This window comes from Ursus americanus, chromosome 1 (assembly GCF_024610735.1).
Source record: "Ursus americanus isolate L20-20 chromosome 1, mUrsAme1.1.p, whole genome shotgun sequence".
Lineage (NCBI taxonomy): Eukaryota > Metazoa > Chordata > Mammalia > Carnivora > Ursidae > Ursus > Ursus americanus.
This window is the reverse complement of record NC_142127.1, coordinates 76,091,862-76,111,864: the sequence shown is the minus strand read 5'-3', so window position 1 is coordinate 76,111,864 and position 20,003 is coordinate 76,091,862. Positions and strand designations below refer to the sequence as shown.

Sequence of the window (20,003 nt, the reverse complement as noted above, 5' to 3'; positions counted from 1 at the left end):
AAGAAAATGTATTTTAATGCCCAAAAAACGGGGATGGCTGGGTAGCTCAGTCAATTAAGTGTCAGGTCATGATCTAGGGGTCCTGGGATCAAGCCTCGCATCAGGCTCTCCTCTCCCTCTCTCTCAGTGCTTTCTCTCCCTCTCTTGCTCTCTTTCAAATAAATAAATAAAATCTTCAAAAAAAAATGAATATCAAGTTAGCCAGAAAATATGCCAGTCTGTTTTTCTCATTTAGTGCAGACTGGTATAAATTTCATCATATCTGTAGTGTCTGAAAGTCTAACTTTTATAGAATAAAGAAGAATGTATATTCTTGTTCTGAATGTTTTCTGAATGAGCCTTTGTCAGAGTTATCTAAATGTTTTTCTTAACTCACCCAGTCTGGGCTTTTCAGTTGTAGTACGCATACACTAGGTAGTTGAAGCAAAGGTAAAGAGGCTTATTTATTAGATGTAGTGGACAAAGAAGGAAGTGGCATCAAGTATTGGTCCCTCACTCTCAACCCTTGTTCCAAGGAGGATTACATTCATGATTAGGATTCTCCCTTGGGATGGGTGTAACATTAGTGATCAATTCGCTGGGATCAATCTCTGCCAAATTTCTCTCCTTGTGTAACTCAAGTGGTTAGATCTTACTCCTCAAACAGGAAGAATATGAGAAGGCAGCGAAAGCCTGGAAGACTCCGTGCTCTTACAGCGTATTGCTCTCCTACCCCCATACTCCACCTTTTCCTCGAAAGTAGGAATCTCCCTTTCTGTGGTTCATTTTCCTCTATTTTGGTTACACCAGGGACAAGGGCTTTGCATGAATGTATTTGCTCCTAAGATTCTCATTGAGAAATGAGTTTGGCTGCTTTCCTAGCACTGGGCAAAGTTAGGAACAAGGCAGTGCAGTACTCAGGACCTGCTGACTGGTACAAGGTTATTCATGCTATCTTGCCATAAGTTATGAAGCTCCTAAACATGTTGATACTTGCTCTTACCTCTTCGGACTGAAGTTTTAAGAAATTCCTTATTTAACAATAATCTTGCTAATATTAAAAATTAGACTCAAAGTACACCTGATTGTCAGTTGAAGGACAAAGGCTGAACTTCTACCATGTACCAGGGTCTCTTTGGAGATGGGGAAAAGGGAAAAAAATGCAGAAAAATGTATAAGACATGGACACTACCTCCAAATAGATAACTTTGCATGGAAATACTCATCTAAGAATTGTCACAGTGACTTAAGTGCATAAAATATGTAAATGTAAGGTAGAAAGGTGGCATTGAGAAGGAAGCAGTTAGCTTTGTGGGAAGCAAGTTGGATGTCAAGAAAAGCATTGTAATAGAGTGATACTTTAGCCAGATCTGGACTGATACAGGTTGGAAAGGTGGAGCTGCTCCCTCTGGCAGAAATGACAGTTCAGAAATACCATGAGGAAGGAAGAAAGCATAGTTCTTCATATGCTAAGAAGTTCAATTTTGTTTTCCTCTTAGACAAAGCTGCCTCCAGTCTTATCTAAGACATGATCTTTTTATATTGGAAACCATGAAAACAAAACCTGGCTGTGACAATTGCCTAGAGATTATTAGGGTAGAAAGTTGAGTTACGTAAGATTTTTAATTCTACACAGAATGCAAAAAAAATAATAGATTTTCTATGAATAGATGACCACTATTTGTTTTGTCCTTCGAATTTCAGCTGGCCATTTCGGAACTATTGTCATCAATGTGTAATAATATATCAAAATGCTTCCGAGCATTATTGGGGAAAAGAACAAATGAAAGTTTGAATTGATATAAAATATACATAATTGCATAATTGAACAAACAACCCTGCAAACCAAATACTATCTGGGAATTTCTGTTAATAACATTGAAATCTTTTCACAAAAATTCTTCTGTATTCTAATCTTGAAAAATCTTTTGCTTATATAAGGCAAATATACTTTATACTATAACTTCTAAAAGGAAAAAAAGTGCCATTTGAGACTCTGCATGTGCAAGCAATATTCAATTATTTCTTTTATTTAAAAAGCCACTAATTGGAATCAGGTTTCAAAAGGCAAGTGAAATCCAAATTCTGCTAATGAGAAACTGCTAATAAAAGAAACTTTTATTTACTTTAATACTGACAGTTTTAGACTATCATAGACTTCTAGTATCAAACATACTAATAAGAGGTACAAGACGGGGGTGTGAGCTGTAAAAAAAAAAAACCCAATATGTTAATTAGTATTTTGTTATATAAGCTAAATTTATCTTTTTAATTAAGATTTTCATTTTTAATGCTGATGTAGGTAACATACTGTGTAATATTAGTTCAGTTATGCAATATAGTGATTCAACGATTCCATACATCACCCAGTGCTCATCACAGCAAGTGCACTCCTTAATCTTCAGCACCTATTTCACTCATTCCCCCCATCTACCTCCCCTCTGATAACCATCAGTTTATTCTGTATAGTTAAGAGGCTGTTTCTTGGTTTGTCTTTTTCCTTTGTTTTGTTTCTTAAATTCCACATGAGTGAAATCATCTGGTATTTGTCTTTCTGTGGCTCATTTCACTTAGCATTATTCTCTAGTTCCATCCATGTCGTTGCAAATGGCAATATTTCATTTTTATGGCTGAATAATATTCCATTGTGTGTGCATGCATGCATGTGTATGTGTGTGTGTGTATATATCACATCTTTTTTATCCATTCATCTGTTGACAGACACTTGGGCTGTTTCCATAGTTTGGCTATTGTAAATAATGCTGCAACAAACCTAGGGGTTGCATATATCCTTTGAATTAGGGTTTTTGTGTTTTAGGGCTAAATGCCAGTAGTGTGATTACTGAATTTTAGGGTAGTTCTATTTTTAACTTTTTGAGGAACCTCCATACCATTTTCCAATGACTGCACCAGATTGCATTCCCACCAACAGTGCAAGAGGGTTCCTTTTTCTTCACATCCTTGCCAACATTTGCTGTTTCTTGTGTGTGTGTGTGTTTTTTTTAAGATTTTTATTTATTTGTCAGAGAGAGAGCACAAGAAGGGAGAGAGGCAGGCAGAGGACGAGGCAGGCTCCTCGCTGAGCAGGGAGCCCAACATGGGTCGTGATCCGGTTGTGATCCTGGGATCACGACCCCAGCCGAAGGCAGACACTTAACCGACTGAGCCACCCAGGAGTTCCAGTTTCTTCCGGTTTTGATTTTAAGCAAGTTATGTCTTTAATGTAACTTGGTAGAATTTTGGAGGGGAGTTGCTTAATAGGGTTAGATAAGCTATCTTTGTTACAATATCCACTGATAGCCACAGATCTGAAGAAGTAAATTATTTTCTGGCAGTGTCCATTAAAATGGGAAAAAAACAAAAACAAAAAACCCCACGCAAATCCACCTGTATCCTGCCATAGCAATCCTTTGACATTAGAATGACTAAGTGATCTTTATTTTAAAGGAAAAATACATGTGTTAGGTCAAATTATTTGACCAGAATTCGTGTAGCCAGTAAATAGAGTCAGGATTTGAATTTGGATGTATCTGAGTCTAGAGCTCTACTACATATATTTTCTGCCAATTGTTAAGTCATTCATAAGAATGATATTTTTATAAAGGTGAAGAATAAGTTTGAAGATGTCTTCACCTACATAAAAGAAAGGTTATATATAAATTTCGGTGGCATTCATTGTTACCAAATTACGTTCAGCTTTGCATGTTTTTGCCTTTAATTTCAATTTCAGTATACTACTAAGTGTATTAGCATAATAATATGTGTTCTTTAAAGATCCATTTCTTTTCATATGGGCATTGTATATGAGCAAAAGGCAACTTTAGAAATTAACTTGTTACTCATATCATTTGAATTATCACATTATTCATGTTATTAAAGGAAACCACAACTCAGCTTAAATACCTTGTGTGAAGGTGTATTAATGTGTAATTAACGATGGAGATAGGACACATGCTTCAGTAATTAGAGATACAGAGAAATGATCTTGTTAGGTACAATCTGAGAAGCTGAGAAACATGTCAAACAATCGTACGGGTAGTTAGTAAAAGTGTAGACAATATGCTGGGGAATAATTAATACCAAATTCAGTGGTTGTTTCAGGGGGAGGAAATACTTTTAATAGGTCTGTAACATTTCACGTTTTGAAAAAAATCCTAATTGTCTCTAATTCTAGCCTTACTTGAATCAACAAAAATGCAGTATGGTAGAGAGCATGTTTAGCTTGCCATATATAAGTACTAGTGTAGGCATCTGGGAAGAAAGCTCTCCGTACCCTCACTAACTGCCACTGACCTGTTAACTTCTGACTTCCTTGCTAAAACAGATTACAAGGAAAGTGGAACACCGTGAAAAAATGGGAGCTATTTCCATGACATCAGTTTCAGTAGATTCCTGATCCTTAATAAGAATAAAATAATACAAAAGTGCAGAATTCTTAGTATGTTTTTTTTTATTTTTTTTTTTTTAAGATTTTATTTATTTATGTGACAGAGAGACAGCCAGCGAGAGAGGGAACACAGCAGGTGAGTGAGAGAGGAAGAAGCAGGCTCCCAGCAGAAGAGCCCGATGTGGGACTTGATCCCCGAACGCTGGGATCACGCCCTGAGCCGAAGGCAGACGCTTTAACGACTGCGCTACCCAGGCGCCCCTCTTAGTATGTTTTTTAATAGCAGTTGAAGTTTTATTTAGGTTATTAACAAGAGGTTTGCTTGATATAGTGCAAAAGGTCATTGCTGTTTATTGCTCTGGGTCCCAGATTTGTAGAGCCTCTCATTCCAAGTCATCTAATTCTTTTCTAGTTCACTTGTAGAAGCCTACAGTGGAGGAAAACACTTTATATTAGGATAAACCCGTTGATAGAAAATTAAATAACACTTCTATTTGCACTTCTAGATGAAATTACATCTTCCCATATAAAAGTATTTTAATAGTGTTAAATTCTTCTATTTCTTAAAAAAGCTTATTTATGAAACACTAAAATTTTTTTAAATGATTTTTTGTTATATTATGTTAGTCACCATACAGTACATCCCCGGTTTCCGATGTAAGGCTCGATGATTCATTAGTTGTGAAACACTAAATTTTAACTACTCTGGGTGCCTCATTTATCTGTTAAGGGACTAATACAAGGCATTTAAATATTTTCTTATCAATCCAAAAGCTAACAAGATCATTAATTCATTCTACAAACATATATCAAATACCTGATTAAGAAAACCTCATTCCTGCCCAGGAGTGTCAGTAGCTTGACCTTGTTTGCTGAAACCAGTCTTACACTCTGCTACCACTTGCCCACCTTTCTTAGTGACCTGTGAAGGAAATGTGATTATGTATAAATGCTACATTTTATGGTGGTTTGAAGACATTATCTTCCAGTAATTTTCTCCAATTAAGTGAACAAAACCAATAGGCCTTGCCCACAGTCACTACTCTGACTTTCTGGTATATTTCTTGGAGGACCTTTCCCTGCTTCAGATTGAGCTGAAGTTTAATATCCTCTTGAGTTAAATTTCATCCTGTTGGGGGGCCTCTGCGTTTGGCCTGGGTCGTGATCCCATGGTCCTGTGATCAAGCCCTGCATGAGCCTCTCATCAGGCTCCCTGCTCAATAGGGAGCCTGCTTCTCTCCCTCTGCAGCTTCCCCTGCTTGTGCTCTGTCTCTATCAAATGGATGAATAAAACCTTTAAAAAAGACAAAAAACTTCATCCTCTTGGAAGAAGCATTTTCTAAAATACCCCAAGAAACTTAACATGTGCATGGTAACATGCTGAAAGTCATTTTCTTACCATATTAGAATCATTTATTCTTTGGAAAGAAGGTATTCAGTTCTTTTTAGATATTTCATAGGGTATCCTTCAGTTACCAATTAGCTGTCTTTGCTTCCGTTCACTTATTGATTGAATAAACATTCATTCAGAAGGCAGTATGTATTACATACTGTGTTAAAGAGATAAAGCTACTGAATGCATAAATGTTTTACTTCGGAGGAGCTCAGCATCTAGTGAGGAAGGCAGGCAGAAAAATAATTACAATTGTTGAGAGTAGAAGTATGTCCTTAGGAGGGATGCCAAACTTATCATGAGTCAGGAAAGATCTGAGGAAGTACAGCAGTCATCCTTATTGCCAAATCCTGATTCTTACTCTTCTAAGGATCTGGACTCGAAGAATCTGAGGAAAGCTGCAGACTCTGAGGTTGTCCCCCATAGGGTCGATGAGGTTGAAATTAAGAAATCTAAAGCTTGTTTTTCAGAGACCTGTTTCTCCCTAATCAGCTATTTTGTGTTTACAGACCGCACTAACAAATCCACTAGGGACACCTGGGCTAGCAGTCACTGATATGGTTCCAGCCTATGAACAGCAAGGCCCTGTCTTCCTTACCCTAGATAATGAGACCAAGACCCCCTCCAGTTTATCTGGGTTCTCTCGGAGCATACCTATAGCCCCTTTCCTTTTCCTAAGATGCCTGACAGCAGGGGCTGAATTTTGCCTCTTTTTAAGTCTCTACCACAAGTGAGTATGGGATGTATGTTACATATTTGCTCAATAAGCATGCTCCATCTTTCCTCATGAATAACCACAAATTTTCCCCCACCCTTTCATCAATATATATGTAATCCCATCCCCTGTGGTTATAAAAAACTTCTCTCTTCCTTCTAGGTGTCAGATTTGAAGCTTGTCCTATCTCTTTCCTTGGTTGCCTCTACAATAAACCCTTTCATACATGATGTCTCAGTGATTGGCTTTGCTGTGCTTTGGACAGTGGAACTTGGGTTTGGTTACATTTCCAAAAAATATTTTTAAAAGACCCATACCAAAATTTTGCATATTATTTTAGGTATTCACCCATTCCTTGAAACACCATATATTTCAGGGTAAGAATCCCTGGCCTAGAGACCTCTCACTATTTTCAGTCCAAATTAACTAGTATAAATAGACTATTCTAAAACTACTTTCAGGTTTTTAAGGTAAGTAATTTGTAATAATATTCTAGAATCTCACTCCATCTTTTACAATCTTACAGACTTATAGTTATCACCTGGAGTGTAAACTTTTTTCCTTGCTAGCCTGTATCACAGTTGTAATTCATGTTTTGTAAAGCTTTAGTAAAGTGATAGGATATTTTGAGTCACCTTTAAAAAGAAAGTTCTTTGAATTTATCTTCCACCAGTAACAATTTACTTTTGCCTTATTTCCAATTTTTTTTTCTTTAGTTTTTAGGCTCAAATTTTGCCTTTTACTCCTGAAGACTCATGACAACACATTATGGTTATGTAGCATTTGAGGTCAGTTATTAACAGCTGTTAACTTAATCCTCTTTAAACCTTTAAGATAAGAGTTAAATATAGCACGTGAACAGTTACCGCGTGCAGGCACTGGTCCTGAGAAGCGCCCCAGGACTCAGGAATGACCGAGGCTCAGAAGCTCATGGCCTGGTAGAGCTGGCACCTGAAGGCCTGGCAGGTGCGGTGAAGGCTCGGAGGCGGCAGGGAGGGACCCGGACTGAGGGCACTGGGCTTAGAAAATGACACCGAGAATGGCTCAGAGGTCTCACACACAGTTACTTAATTCTGATATTCTGACCGTTTTTCGTATTTGCTAATAACCTGGAATTTGGTAAGGGCAGAACAGAATGGGTCCCGGAGTTCATCAAAAAACGGACCGAGAGCCGGGCCTCAGTGGGGTTAAACTAGAGCCCGAAAGGGCGAGAACGCGGACGCCAGACCGAGACGCCGAGGGCAGGGCGGCTTCCGCGCGCGCCAGGCCGCCCGGTTTAAATCTCCCGCCTCCCGCAGTCGGAGCCCGACACCTCCACGCACGGGTGCGGAGGGGCACGGGCTGCGGGAGTGGCCCGGCGGCGTCTCGGGGCTCGCGGGCGGCGGCGGCGGGAACGGGTGCCGGGACGGACCTCCGCGCAGCCAAGCGCGACCCGAGGTGGCGGAGGACTGGCGCGTCGCGGCTTCAGCGTCGCGGTGAGAGTGTGCGGCCTCCCGCGGCCTCCCTCCCTCCGGGCGGCGGTCAGGCCGCCCTCCCCCGGCCTGCCGGGCCGGAGGCCAAACCCTTGGTTCCCGTGGCGACGCCCTGAGGTGGAGGCGCGGCGGGAGGCGCACGCCACGCGCACACGCGGTCTCTCAGGGCCTTGCCGGCCCCTGTGGCCTCCCTCCCGGACGAGGTCCTGGTCCGAGCTCCCCGGGACAGAACCGGCCAGGAGTGGTTTTTAGCGAGGCTGGGTCCTCTCCGAACGAAAGGGGCTTCCCTTCACGCTGGCCCCGCTAGCGAACGTGCGCTGCAGCCTGAGGCTTGTTTGGGTGATTTCTCTCGAAGGTGGAGATCGCTTCCATTAGAAGCAGATGTTCACAGCCTTTAGGTGCTTTCTTGCTGACCTCTTTATTTCTGTTGTGCTTATTTTTATGTCATTATTTTGTAATGGAAATGCCTTCTTTAGAAACGAAGTGCCAAGCGTTTGGTAAAAACAAAACCTAAGTAAATGTGCGGTTTGAGGCGAACTGCGGAATGGCCGAGCTCCTGAGGGCTTCCGCGCACAAATCCTGCGGCCTGAGGCCATGAACCCAGCCCCGTGCACCGATCCGGCTCGTGGAAACGCGGATCACCTGGTCGGGTGCCCAGATGATGTCAATGGTCAGATACCTGATGCTCTGAGAAAGATGGAGAGGGGGAGAAAATCCGACCTGGCAGCCAACCCGTGATGTTGTGGGTTTGCCAGTAGAGGGGGCGGGATTATTTTTCATGTAATAGATGATGTTAATGCACAGAGCGTAAACCCTGTTATAAACTATGGGTCACTGTAAAATAGCTTATTGCGAAGATCACGTTTATCCATGGTTTTGGATTTTCGGTAAGCATTTATGTATTGATTTATTTGGTTTCGACTTAGGCAACGTACTGTAAAGCGATATTACTTTCATCATCTTAACATCAATATTTATGGAGTAGCCACAGGTGCCTCATCCTTTAGGAGTTAATTACACATGTATTGGCTAAATAAACAACTAATGGTATGTATATACTTTTTATATGATGAAAATCTTAATCATTTTATATTTGTGCCCAACATTACCAGTATTCTTTGAAATTTCTGTTTTTAACAGTGCAGAATAGATTTGTGCATCTAGCCACTGAAATAACTGTGCAAGACATTGCTCTAATTATAAGTAATTATAATTGTTAGGCAAATCATTATAATTTTAGAGTTAAATGGGTGCTCAGAGCTCAGCCAGTCCAAAGTGGGAAAGCTGCAAACATGAGACGGGTGCCAACATGAGACTGGTGGGGAAAACTAGGAAACCACATTTTTATTAGAAATATTTATTATAAAGCAATTAATAAAACAATTTATAGCAGTGACTGAATTAGTACCAAATATCAAAATATATCAGATAGAAAACATAATATAAATTGTTTTGTTTACACTGCCCAACTTTGTGATTTCATTGCGTGCTATATCCTATATTTAAAATTTTTGACTTTGTTGATTTTCCCTATGTGCCTGTGTCCTGTTTCACAGATTTCTACTCTTACTTTCATTTTGTTTCTTTAACTTTGGGTTTATTTGTTCCTCTTTTTCTAAATTATTAAGGTGGAAACATAAATAGATTTTTATACCCTTTTTCCTTTTATATAAGCATTTAAAGCTGCAAGTTTTCCTTTAAGCATGCTTTAGCTAGATCCCACAAATTTGGAATGTTTTCGTTATCATTTAGTTAAAGATATTTTAAAATGTCACTGTGATTTCTTTGATCCATTATTTATTTAGGTATATTATTTCCAAATATTTTAGAATTTTTTAGGTAGATCATTGCTGTTGATTCCTAAATCAGCAATGTTGTGGTCAGAAAACATGTATTATTTCAATACCTTTAAATTTATTGAGGTCTTTTTTTTTTTTTTCTTCTTGCCTAACCTATGGTCTGTCTTGGTGAATATACCAGTTACTCTTGGGGAAAAATGTGTATTCTACTGGTGGTGGGTGGAGTAGTCTAAATGTCAGTTAGGTGAAGCTGGTTGAGAGTGTTGCTCAAACCTTTTATCTTCACATTTTTAATGTCTCCTTATTCTGTCAGTTACCCTGGGAGAAGTGTTAAGTCTCAAGTCTCTAATTATGATTGTAGATTTGTCTTCTCTCTTCAGTTCTGTCAGGTTTTTCCCTTATATTTGGTAGTGTTATTAGTCACACACACTTTTAAGATAGGTGTGTTTTTGGTTTTTTTTTTCCCAAACTGACCTTTTTATCATTATGACATGTCCATTCTATCCCTGAAGATACTTTTTACATGGAAGCCTGTTCTGACATTAATGTAAGCTTAATGTTTGCCTCTTGCTATCTTTTTCCTTTTAACTCATCTGTGTGTTTATGTTTAAAGTGTGTTTCTTATAAATAACATACAGTTGGGTTGTAGTTTTTTGTACAGTCTCACAACAATCTCTGTGTTTTAATAGTGGTATATAGTCCATTTATATAACTTTTCTGTGTTTGGATTAAGCATATTGGTGTTCTTTTTCCATTTTTTCATTTACTCTTTGGTCCTCTTCCCCTGTCTTCTTTTTGGGTGAATTGAGTTTTTAGAAAAATATTTCTTTTCCTATCTTTTTAGTTTTGTCTCTTCATGTTATTTTTTTATTGGTGGTATTAGAGATTGATTACATGTGTTTTGAATTTATCACAGCTGATTTTCAAATATATTCTAGTACTTCATGAACAGTGTAAGAATATTACCCTTTATACTTGCAATTATCATCTTCTCACCTTTTGTACTCTTCCATATATTTTACTTCTACATGCATTCTATATTTTTATTACTTTTAATTTAAAGAATCAATCTTTTAGTGAAATTTAAAGATGCATGTGTATATGTAATGTTTAAAATGTTTAAAAATTCCTTTGTATTTATCAATATATTTACCTTTTTTGTTCTTTCAAGATTTTATTTAAATTCAAGTTAGTTCACATATAGTGTAGTATTAGTTTCAAGGGTAGAATTTAGTGATTCATCAGTTGCATATGACAGCCAGTGCTCATTACATCAAGTGCCTTCCTTAATGCCCATCACCCAATTACCCCATCCTCCCACCCATCTCCCCTCCAGCAACCCTCAGTTTTTCCCCTATATTTAAGAGTCTCTTATGGTTTGCCTCCCTGTTTTTATCTTATTTTATTTTTCCTTCCCTTCCTCTACGCTCATCTGTTTTGTTTCTTAAATTCCACAGAGGAATGAAATCATATGATATTTGTCTTTCTCTGACTGACTTATTTGCTTAGCATAATATACTCTAGTTCCATCCACATCATTGCAAATGGCAAGATTTCATCCTTTTTGATGACTGAGTAATATTCCATTGTGTGTATATATAGCACATCTTTTCAACACGGCTGAGTGGTATTTACTCCTGGGCTGCAGGGGTGTTTCAATATCCACAAATCAATCAGTGTGATATACCACATTAATAAAAGAAAGGATAAGAACCATATGATCCTCTCAATAGAAGAAAAGCATTTGGCAAAATATGCCATCCTTTCTTGATAAAAATCCTCAGGAAAATGCTTCTCCCTCTCCTCCCTGCTCGTGCTCTATCTCTGTCTCAAATAAGATCTTTAAAAAAAAAAAAAAAAAAAGCCTGGGTGGCTCAGTTGGTTAAGTGTCTGCCTTGGGCTTAGGTCATTATCCCAGGGTCTTGGGATTGAGCCCCACGTCCTGTACCCTGCTAGGTGGGGAACCTGTTTCTCCTTTTCTCCCCCACCTCGTGTTCTCTCTCACTATCTCTGTCTTTCTCTCTCAAATAAATAAAATCTTTAAAAAAACCCTCAATAAAGTAGGGATAGAAGGAACATAACATCATAAAGACCATATATGAAAGACCCACAGCTAATATCATTCTCAAAGGGGAAAAACTGAGAGCTTTCCCCCCTAAGATCAGGAACAAGACAGGAATGTCCACTCTCACCACTGTTGTTCAACACAGTACTGGAAGTCCTAGCCTCAGCAATCAGACAACAAAAAGAAATAAAATGTATCCAGATCAGCAAGGAAGAAGTCAAACTTTCACTCTTCACAGATGACATCTATATAGAAAAGCTGAAAGATTCCACCACAAAATTGCTAGAACTGATACAGCAATTCAGCAAAGTGGCAGGATATAAAAATCAATGCACAGAAGTCTGTTGCGTTTCTGTACACCAATAATGAAGCAGCAGAAAGAGAAATCCTATTTACCCTCTTTCTCTCTTGCTTCCTGTAGAACTGAGTTTCTATATGTTATTTTCCTTTACCCTAAAGAATATTTAGATTTGTTTGTAGTGCAGGTCAATGTGGCACAAGTTCTTTCAGCTTTATTTGTCCAAAATTCTATTTTGCTTTCATTTTTGAAGGATATGTTTTTCGGATATAGAATTCTTGGCCAACTTTTGTTTCAGGACTTAAAGATACAGTTTGCTTATCATTATTTTGTGAAGCAGCCTCCTCTTCTTCCTGCTGCTCTGCTAAACATGAAAGCAGCCAGGGGTCTCTGCAGTCCAGTCCTATTTTCTGGATTTTAGAGCATTAGCTTTCCTGCATCCTCGGCCCTCTGATGGGCTTTAAGAAAACACTAAATTTTGTAGGTTATCTAGCTTATTCCCATTGTTAGGATGGAATTAATGTTCTCTTGCAACTTTCTGAAGTGGAGATGGAAGACCAATATAATGCTGACTGAATTAATACTGCTTAAAAAGATTTTTATTACTCTTATTTTCCAGATTTTTTTTTCTGGTATTCTTACAATTGTTTTCTCAGTGAATTTTAGACTCCATTTGTCTTTTAAAAAGAATTGCAAACAACCTCTTGATAATGATTTAGATTACATTGAATGCATAGATTAATTTAGAGAAAAATGAACTCTTTGTTTTATTGAGTCTTCCTATCCAAGAACAAGGCATATCTTTTTGAAGTCTTTTGTCTGTTTTAGTTTTTTTTTTTTTTTAAGATTTAGTTTATTTATTTGAGAGAGAGAGAGAGCACCAGCAGGGGGAGGGGCAGAGAGAGAGGGACAAGCAGACTCCATGCTGAGTGGAGCTGGACACGGGGCTCTATCCCACGACCCTGAGATCATGTCCTGAACCAAAATCAGGAGTCAGCAGCTTAACCGACTAAGCCACCCAGGTACCCCTGTTTTAGTAGTGTTTTAAGTTTTCTTAATGTAAGTTATTTGATGTTGAATTTGTTACTAGGAATTTTAATAGGGATGCACTTTTTCTTCCATTATATTTTCTTTTTTTTTTTAAGATTTTATTTATTTATTTGACAGAGATAGAGACAGCCAGTGAGAGAGGGAACACAAGCAGGGGGAGCGGGAGAGGAAGAAGCAGGCTCATAGCGGAGGAGCCTGAGGTGGGGCTCGATCCCGGAACGCCGGGATCACGCCCTGAGCCAAAGGCAGACGCTTAACCGCTGTGCCACACAGGCGCCCCTCCATTATATTTTCTATTGATTTTTGGGAAATTGGTAGGAAAACGGTGTGATTTTGTATACTAATTTTATAACCAGCTTACCTTTTTGAAAGATCCTATTGCTTCCAATTGTTGCCCAGTGAATTAAGTGTTTTGGGTATATTGTCACATCATGTGTAAAATGATAATTTAGACTCTTCCATTTTAATATTAATCCCTAATATATTTTTTTAGTCCCACTGTATCGTTTAGCACTTCTGGAACAATGCTAAATAACAATAATGGTGGGCTTCCTTAGTATTGCTCCTTGCTTTAATGGGAATGCTATTGGTGTTTTACCATTAAGCATTATGGTGGCATTTGTATGTGTGTGTGTGTGTATCTGTGTATACATGCGTAAGCCTGCCATTAAAATAGAAGCCATATATTCCCATTTCATTGAAAGATTTTTTTTTTGAAGTATGCTCTATGCCTAACGTGGGACTTGAACTCACAACTCTGAGATCAAGAGTCACATGGGGCACGTGGGTGTCTCAATCAGTTAGGCGGCTGCCTTCAGCTCAGGTCATGATCCCAGGGTCCTGGGATTGATCCCCACGTCGGGCTCTCTGCTCAATGGGGAGTCTGCTTCTCCCCCTCCCTCTGCCCCCCCACCTGCTTGTTTTCTCTCTCTCTCTCTCTAAATAAACAAAATTGTTTTAAAAATTTTTTAAAAAATCACATACTCTACTGAGGGAGCCATCCAGGCACCCCTGAAAGATTAAAAAAAAAAAAAAGATGGATGTTAAATCTTATGAAGAATGGATGTTAAATTTTATTAAATGCCTTTTTATCATGGAAGATAAAGAATTTATCATACTTTTTTTTTGCTAACATTTTACTAGTGTGTTTTGGAATTTTTGTCACAGATAATTTTCATCAAATTTTTCTTATTTTTTATATATGTACCTATCATTTTAACAGTTATAGCAATTCTGTTTTGTTATAATCACATTTAGATTTCACCAAATTAAATGCTCATTGCTAACCCTTTTCACTATTTCTCCATTTTATAAATTCTTCATTTTTATTTTGTTTTTTAAGATTTTATTTATTCATTTGTCAGAGCACAAGCAGGGGTAGCGGCAGACAGAGGGAGAAGCAGGCTCCCTGCTGAACAAGGAGTCTGATGCAGTACTCGATCCCAGGACCCTGGGATCATGACCCGAGTCGAAGGCAGATGCTTAACTGACTGAGCCACCCAGGCGTCCCATAAATTCTTCATTTTTAAAAGATATTTTAGGGGCACCTGGGTGGCTCAATCAGTTAAGTGTCTCTGCCTTCGGCTCCAGTCATGATCCCTGGGTCCTGGGATTGAGCCCCACGTTGGGCTCCCTGCTCAGTGGGGAGTCTGTCTTACCCTCCCACCTCTCCCTCCCTCTCCCCCTGCTTGTGCTCTCTTTCTCTCTCTCTCTCTGACAAATAAAATCTTTAAAAAAAAAACTTAAAAAAAATAAAGACAGTTGTATGGATTGTGGCTTCAAATAATTTAGTTTTTGTTTTGTTTTATTTGTTCTGGGAGGCATTTGTGTGTGCTGTATTCCTGTTCCTTGCATAGTTAAAAGACCTTTCCAGATACTCAGCCTTTCTTGTATATCATACCTCATTGATTCTAAGAAGCACCTGTTCATATTTTCACATCTCTGAAATTATTTCTGAAATCTGAATTTTTTATATATTTGAAAATTGATTTGAAACAGTTTACTTTGTAGCTCTTTTTCTTAAATAGAGGTATATAAAATAATGGTGTACTTTTCAAATGATGGTGTCTTCAATGGATGAAATATGGTAAGACAGGGGCGCCTGGGTGGCTCAGTCAGTTAAGCATCTGATTCTTGGTTTTGGCTGAGGTCATGATCTTGGGATTGTGAGTTCCAGCCCCATGCTGAGCTCTGCACTCGTTGGGGAGTTGGCTTGAGGATTCTCTCTCACCCTCTCCCTCTCGCCCTCCCCCCACTCATGTGCACTCTTTCTCTCTCTCAAATAAATAAATATTTTTTAAAATGTGGTAAGATAATTCCAAATTATTAGGTTACCATAAAATAATTTTTATCTGTAAGGTTGAGAAAGATCAGAAATTTAATAACAGTGTGCTGAGTTGCAGTGAAAAAGCACTTTCCTCCATTACCAGTGGGCATAAAAATCAGTACAATCTCTATGGAGGACAGTTTAGGAAAATGAAAAATTTTAAATGCATATACCTTTGATTCAGCCAATATACTTCCAGGATTTTATCCTATAGGTGAACTTGCTTGTATTTTAAATAATACATATGTGTTTATTCTTATTTTTTATTCAACATGGTTTAATAATATTCCAGAAAGAATCTAAATATCCATCAATAGACCATTTTAGTAAATTATAATACATCCATTAAATGGAATGTTAAATATCCATTAAAATTATATTCCACTAACTAGAAAATTCCATGTCATATTCTTTTTCTTCTTCTTCTTCTTTTTTTTTTATTTTTTAAGATTTTAGGTATTAACAGAGAGAGAGTGAGAGAGCACAAGCAGGGGGGGCAGCAGGGGGAGAGGGAGAAGCAGTCTTCCTTCTGAGCAAGGAGCCTGATGTGGGACTCAATCCCAGGACCCTGGAATCATGACCTGAGCCAAAGGCAGACGCTTAATGGACTGAGCCGCCCAGGCGCCCCCATGTCATGTTCTTTTTCACTTCACATTGTACATAGTACTCACTTTTATCCATTGTCTAATGTTACTGAGGAGATGTCTGAGGCCAGCATAAATTATTTAATTTGTAGGTGACAAATTTGTTTCTTCTAGATGCTAAAAGCATCCTTTTTTATCCTTAAAATTTGGTAACACTCCCTAATATATTTTAAATCTTGATCATTTCCTGTTAATTTTTCCTGATACATGACAAGACCTTTCAGTTTTTCACCTCTATATCCTTGAATATTTTGGCTGTTCGATATTGTTTGTCTGAGAATATTGTATTAGATTTCAATTGTTTCTCTTACAACTCTATCATCTTTGTTCTGACTTCTTTGTTAGAATCTAACCACCTTTATTTTGTCATGTTCATTCTCAAGGATTTTCCCTGGGTTGTCATCCATGTTATTAACTTGTTTTTCTGAAGTAGCTTTTCTACTTGGAGTTGTTTCTAATATGATTTCAAGTACGGTGGTATTTTTTCTCTCTTTTTCTTTTTATCTTTTGTTTCTTTCAGCTCTTTTTAAGAATCTATTTTATGGAGTTCTGTTTGTTTGATCCAAAACAGTTTTTCTTTAAAATTCTATTTTATGGAGCAGTTCTTCAAATGCGTGGTTTTCTTTCTTTTCCACATTATGATCCCTCCTCCTTTTATGCAGTCTGACTTTTTTATGTTATTTATTGTTGAAAAGTTGTGTTCTGGCCTGCTCTTTGCCCAAGAATGGCATAAGCCTTTGGAATAGCTGCCTTAGAGGCTGAGACAGGAGATTGAACACATCGTCCTGGTCTCTCTTCTTTTTTTTTTTTAAGATTTTATTTATTTATTTGACAGAGAGACAGTCAACGAGAGAGGGAACACAAGCAGGGGGAGTGGGAGAGGAAGAAGCAGGCTCCTAGGGGAGAGCAGGGAGCCCAATGCGGGGCTAGATCCCAGGACCCTGGGATCACGCCCTGAGCCGAAGGCAGATGCTTAACAACAAGCCACCCAGGCGCCCCGTGATCTCTTTAAACTGGCTGCTTGGTGACACAGTTGTCATATGCTCTCTTCAAGCAGGTTCCCACAGCATATGTTAAACATTCATTCCAGAGGCAGATCAAAGCTGATATATATCTGATTGATCTACTTTTGTCTGCTGTGCAGGGTTGACCACTAGCTTACTATTTTTTTTTTCTCTACAGCCATGCTTTGGCTCCTGGCAAGGAAAATAAAAAGTGTTATGGCACCTGTAAGTTTTAGGGAGCCCAGTACATGATACCTCTTGGCTCTTTTGTTCCCTCCTGAGATTGGAACCAATTCAGATGTGGTAAAAGGAGCTTAAGCAGGTGGAGATAAAATATCAGCTTTATTGTTGAGAGAGCTGTTGGAAGATATGTATGGTATAGGTAGTCGGCTTTTTTTTTTTAAGATTTTATTTATTTATTTATTTGAGAGAGAGAGAGAGAGAGAAGCAGACTCCCAGCTGAGCAGAGAGCTCGACGTGGGACTTGGTCCCAGGGTCCTGAGATCATGACCTGAGCTGTAGGCAGACCCTTAACCAATTGAGCCACCCAGGCGCCCGTATAGGTGGTCTTCTAATACGTTTGTTCCCCAGCCCAGACCTGAAATAGCCCACCCAAGGAAAACTTTGGGTCTTTGTAATAGACATGCTTACCTAAGTCTTTTGGTAAATTAGCTTAAAAAAATGTGAACCAATTGTGAATTTGGCAGTCAGGTTTCTCACTTAAGGGGTAAAGGGGCAAGATGCTAGAAAGATTTATGGAAACTCTGTCCTTATGGAAACTAGAAGAAAAGAAACATCCCCACCTTAAACATCATGATCTCTTCTTTAGTAGTCTTCTTTGCTGGATAAGGAGATAGGTACCAAGTAGAATGTTTTCTGCTTCCTCCATAAGTCTAGCTGCTATGCCTTTAAGGACTCATGTTTTCAAGTTAGTGATTGATTATTAGAATCTTTCTTCAGGACCTACTCAATTTGCCAAAACTGAATCTGTTTGAGACTAGAGGAGATGCATGGCAGATTTGGACATCCTCTAAATATGATGTAAACCTCATTGTATCTGAGATTTATTCATTGGCATCAGTGCTGTCAGATGTGGCTATTTTGCACAGGGGTTTCCTTCTCTAATTTTGATTCTGTTTTGGTCAGTGAAAGGAAGTATGCAAACATGCTTGCATTTCCTCCTTTTTCCCTGAAGCTGTTAACTTTTAAAACCGTTGCTCATCTAACAGATGAACATATTTTTCTTTCATTTGTGCTTCTTGAGTTACAAAAGAGATTAAATAACATTTTCGTGTATTCATTGGATCTTTGACGTTCTTTTGTGAATTGTCTATTCTTTTTTTGTTCTTATCTTTCACATGGTGAGTTTGTCTTTTCACTTAGGAGTTCTCTAATTTAAAAATAATGGGGCATCTGGGTGGCTCAGTCAGTTAAGTGTCTGCCTTCTGCTTGGGTCATGATCCCAGGGTCCTGAGATTGAGCTCTGCATCGGGCTCCCTGCTTAGTGGGAGTCTGCTTTTCCCTCTGTGCTGTCTCTCTCTCTCTCAAGTAAATAAATAAAATCTTAAGAAAAAGTTAGTATTTTTATTTTTTTTTATTTATATCTTACTTTGCCCAGTTATTTCTTTTCAAAATTTACTTATGGTCCATTTGTTATATAAATTTAAATTTTTTATGATACACTACATGATTTCTGTGCTGGTATCACGTTAGAAAGATTTCTGACCCCAAATTTATCAAACATTCTGTATTTTCACATGGTATTGTTAAAACCTTTAAATTTTGAACCATCCTTATATTGACTAAGAATCAAACACTTTTTTTCGAACAGATAGTTAATTGTCCCAACGATGAGTTATTGAATAGTATATCCCTTTCCTACTGATTTAGAAATGCTATATTCATTGTAGTGGGCTGAATGTGACCCCCAAAGACAGCCGGTGCTAATTGTTGCAATCCGTGAATGTCATCTCATGTGGTAAAGTTTTACAGATGTGATTGAGTTATGGATCTTGAGATAAGGTGATTCTGGATTACCTGGGAGGGTTCTAAATACTATCACAAGCGTCCTTATTTTAGAGAGAGGCAGAGGGCAGTTAAACACATACACAGAGGAGAAGGCAAGGGGAAATCAGAGGCAGAGAGTGGGGTTATGTTGCCACTAGCCAGGAACTGCCAGCAGCCACCAGAACCTGTAAGAGAGAAGGAAGTACCTCCCCTAAAGCCTCCCAGAGAATGCAGCCCGGCTAATAACTCGATTTTAGACTTATGACCTCTAGATCTCAGAGAATACATTTCTTTTGTTTTAAGCAACCAAGTTTGTGGTAATTTGTCACAGCAACCACAGGATTTTAATACATTGATCATATACCACCTTCTTTTACATTTTTTGGTCTCTTTGTGAATTTTATCTTCATTTATTCCACCGTGTATCTGTCCTGGTACCAGTACCATTCTGTTTTAACTAGTAAGGTTCACATTCAGATTTTTTTTTCAAATAATTATTTTATTAAAGATGTATAGGACTTTTAACAAATATTCAAGGAGCAGCCGTCCCATTCCTGCTCCAGTTCTGATCTCCAGTGGCACCTACCTTCAAGCTCTCTATTTCCCCTGGTATGGCCCTTCCATACTTCTAAATTTTAAGTTTATATGCAGATTTTTAAAAGATTTTATTTTTAAGTAATCTCTGCACCCACCATGAGGCTCAAACTTAGAGCCCTGAGATCAAGAGTCACACACTCTACCGACTAAGCCAGCCAGGCACCCCTATATGCTGATTTTTCATGTATTGATTTAAGGCATTATCTACCTTAAATGGCAGATGAGGACTTAAATACCCTTCACCACCACTATCACCACTTGTCCTCC

General features: G+C 38.4%; 1 protein-coding gene across 1 annotated transcript in view; it reads left to right on the top strand.

The window, feature by feature from the left end:
- Positions 1-7,858: 7,858 nt before the first annotated feature.
- ICA1L (islet cell autoantigen 1 like) overlaps positions 7,859-20,003 on the top strand; it is a 73,831-nt gene continuing 61,686 nt past the window's right edge. The window contains exon 1 of the mRNA XM_087862828.1: positions 7,859-7,949. The gene's annotated coding sequence lies outside the window, so the exon portion shown is untranslated. The remainder of the gene's footprint in view (positions 7,950-20,003) is intronic.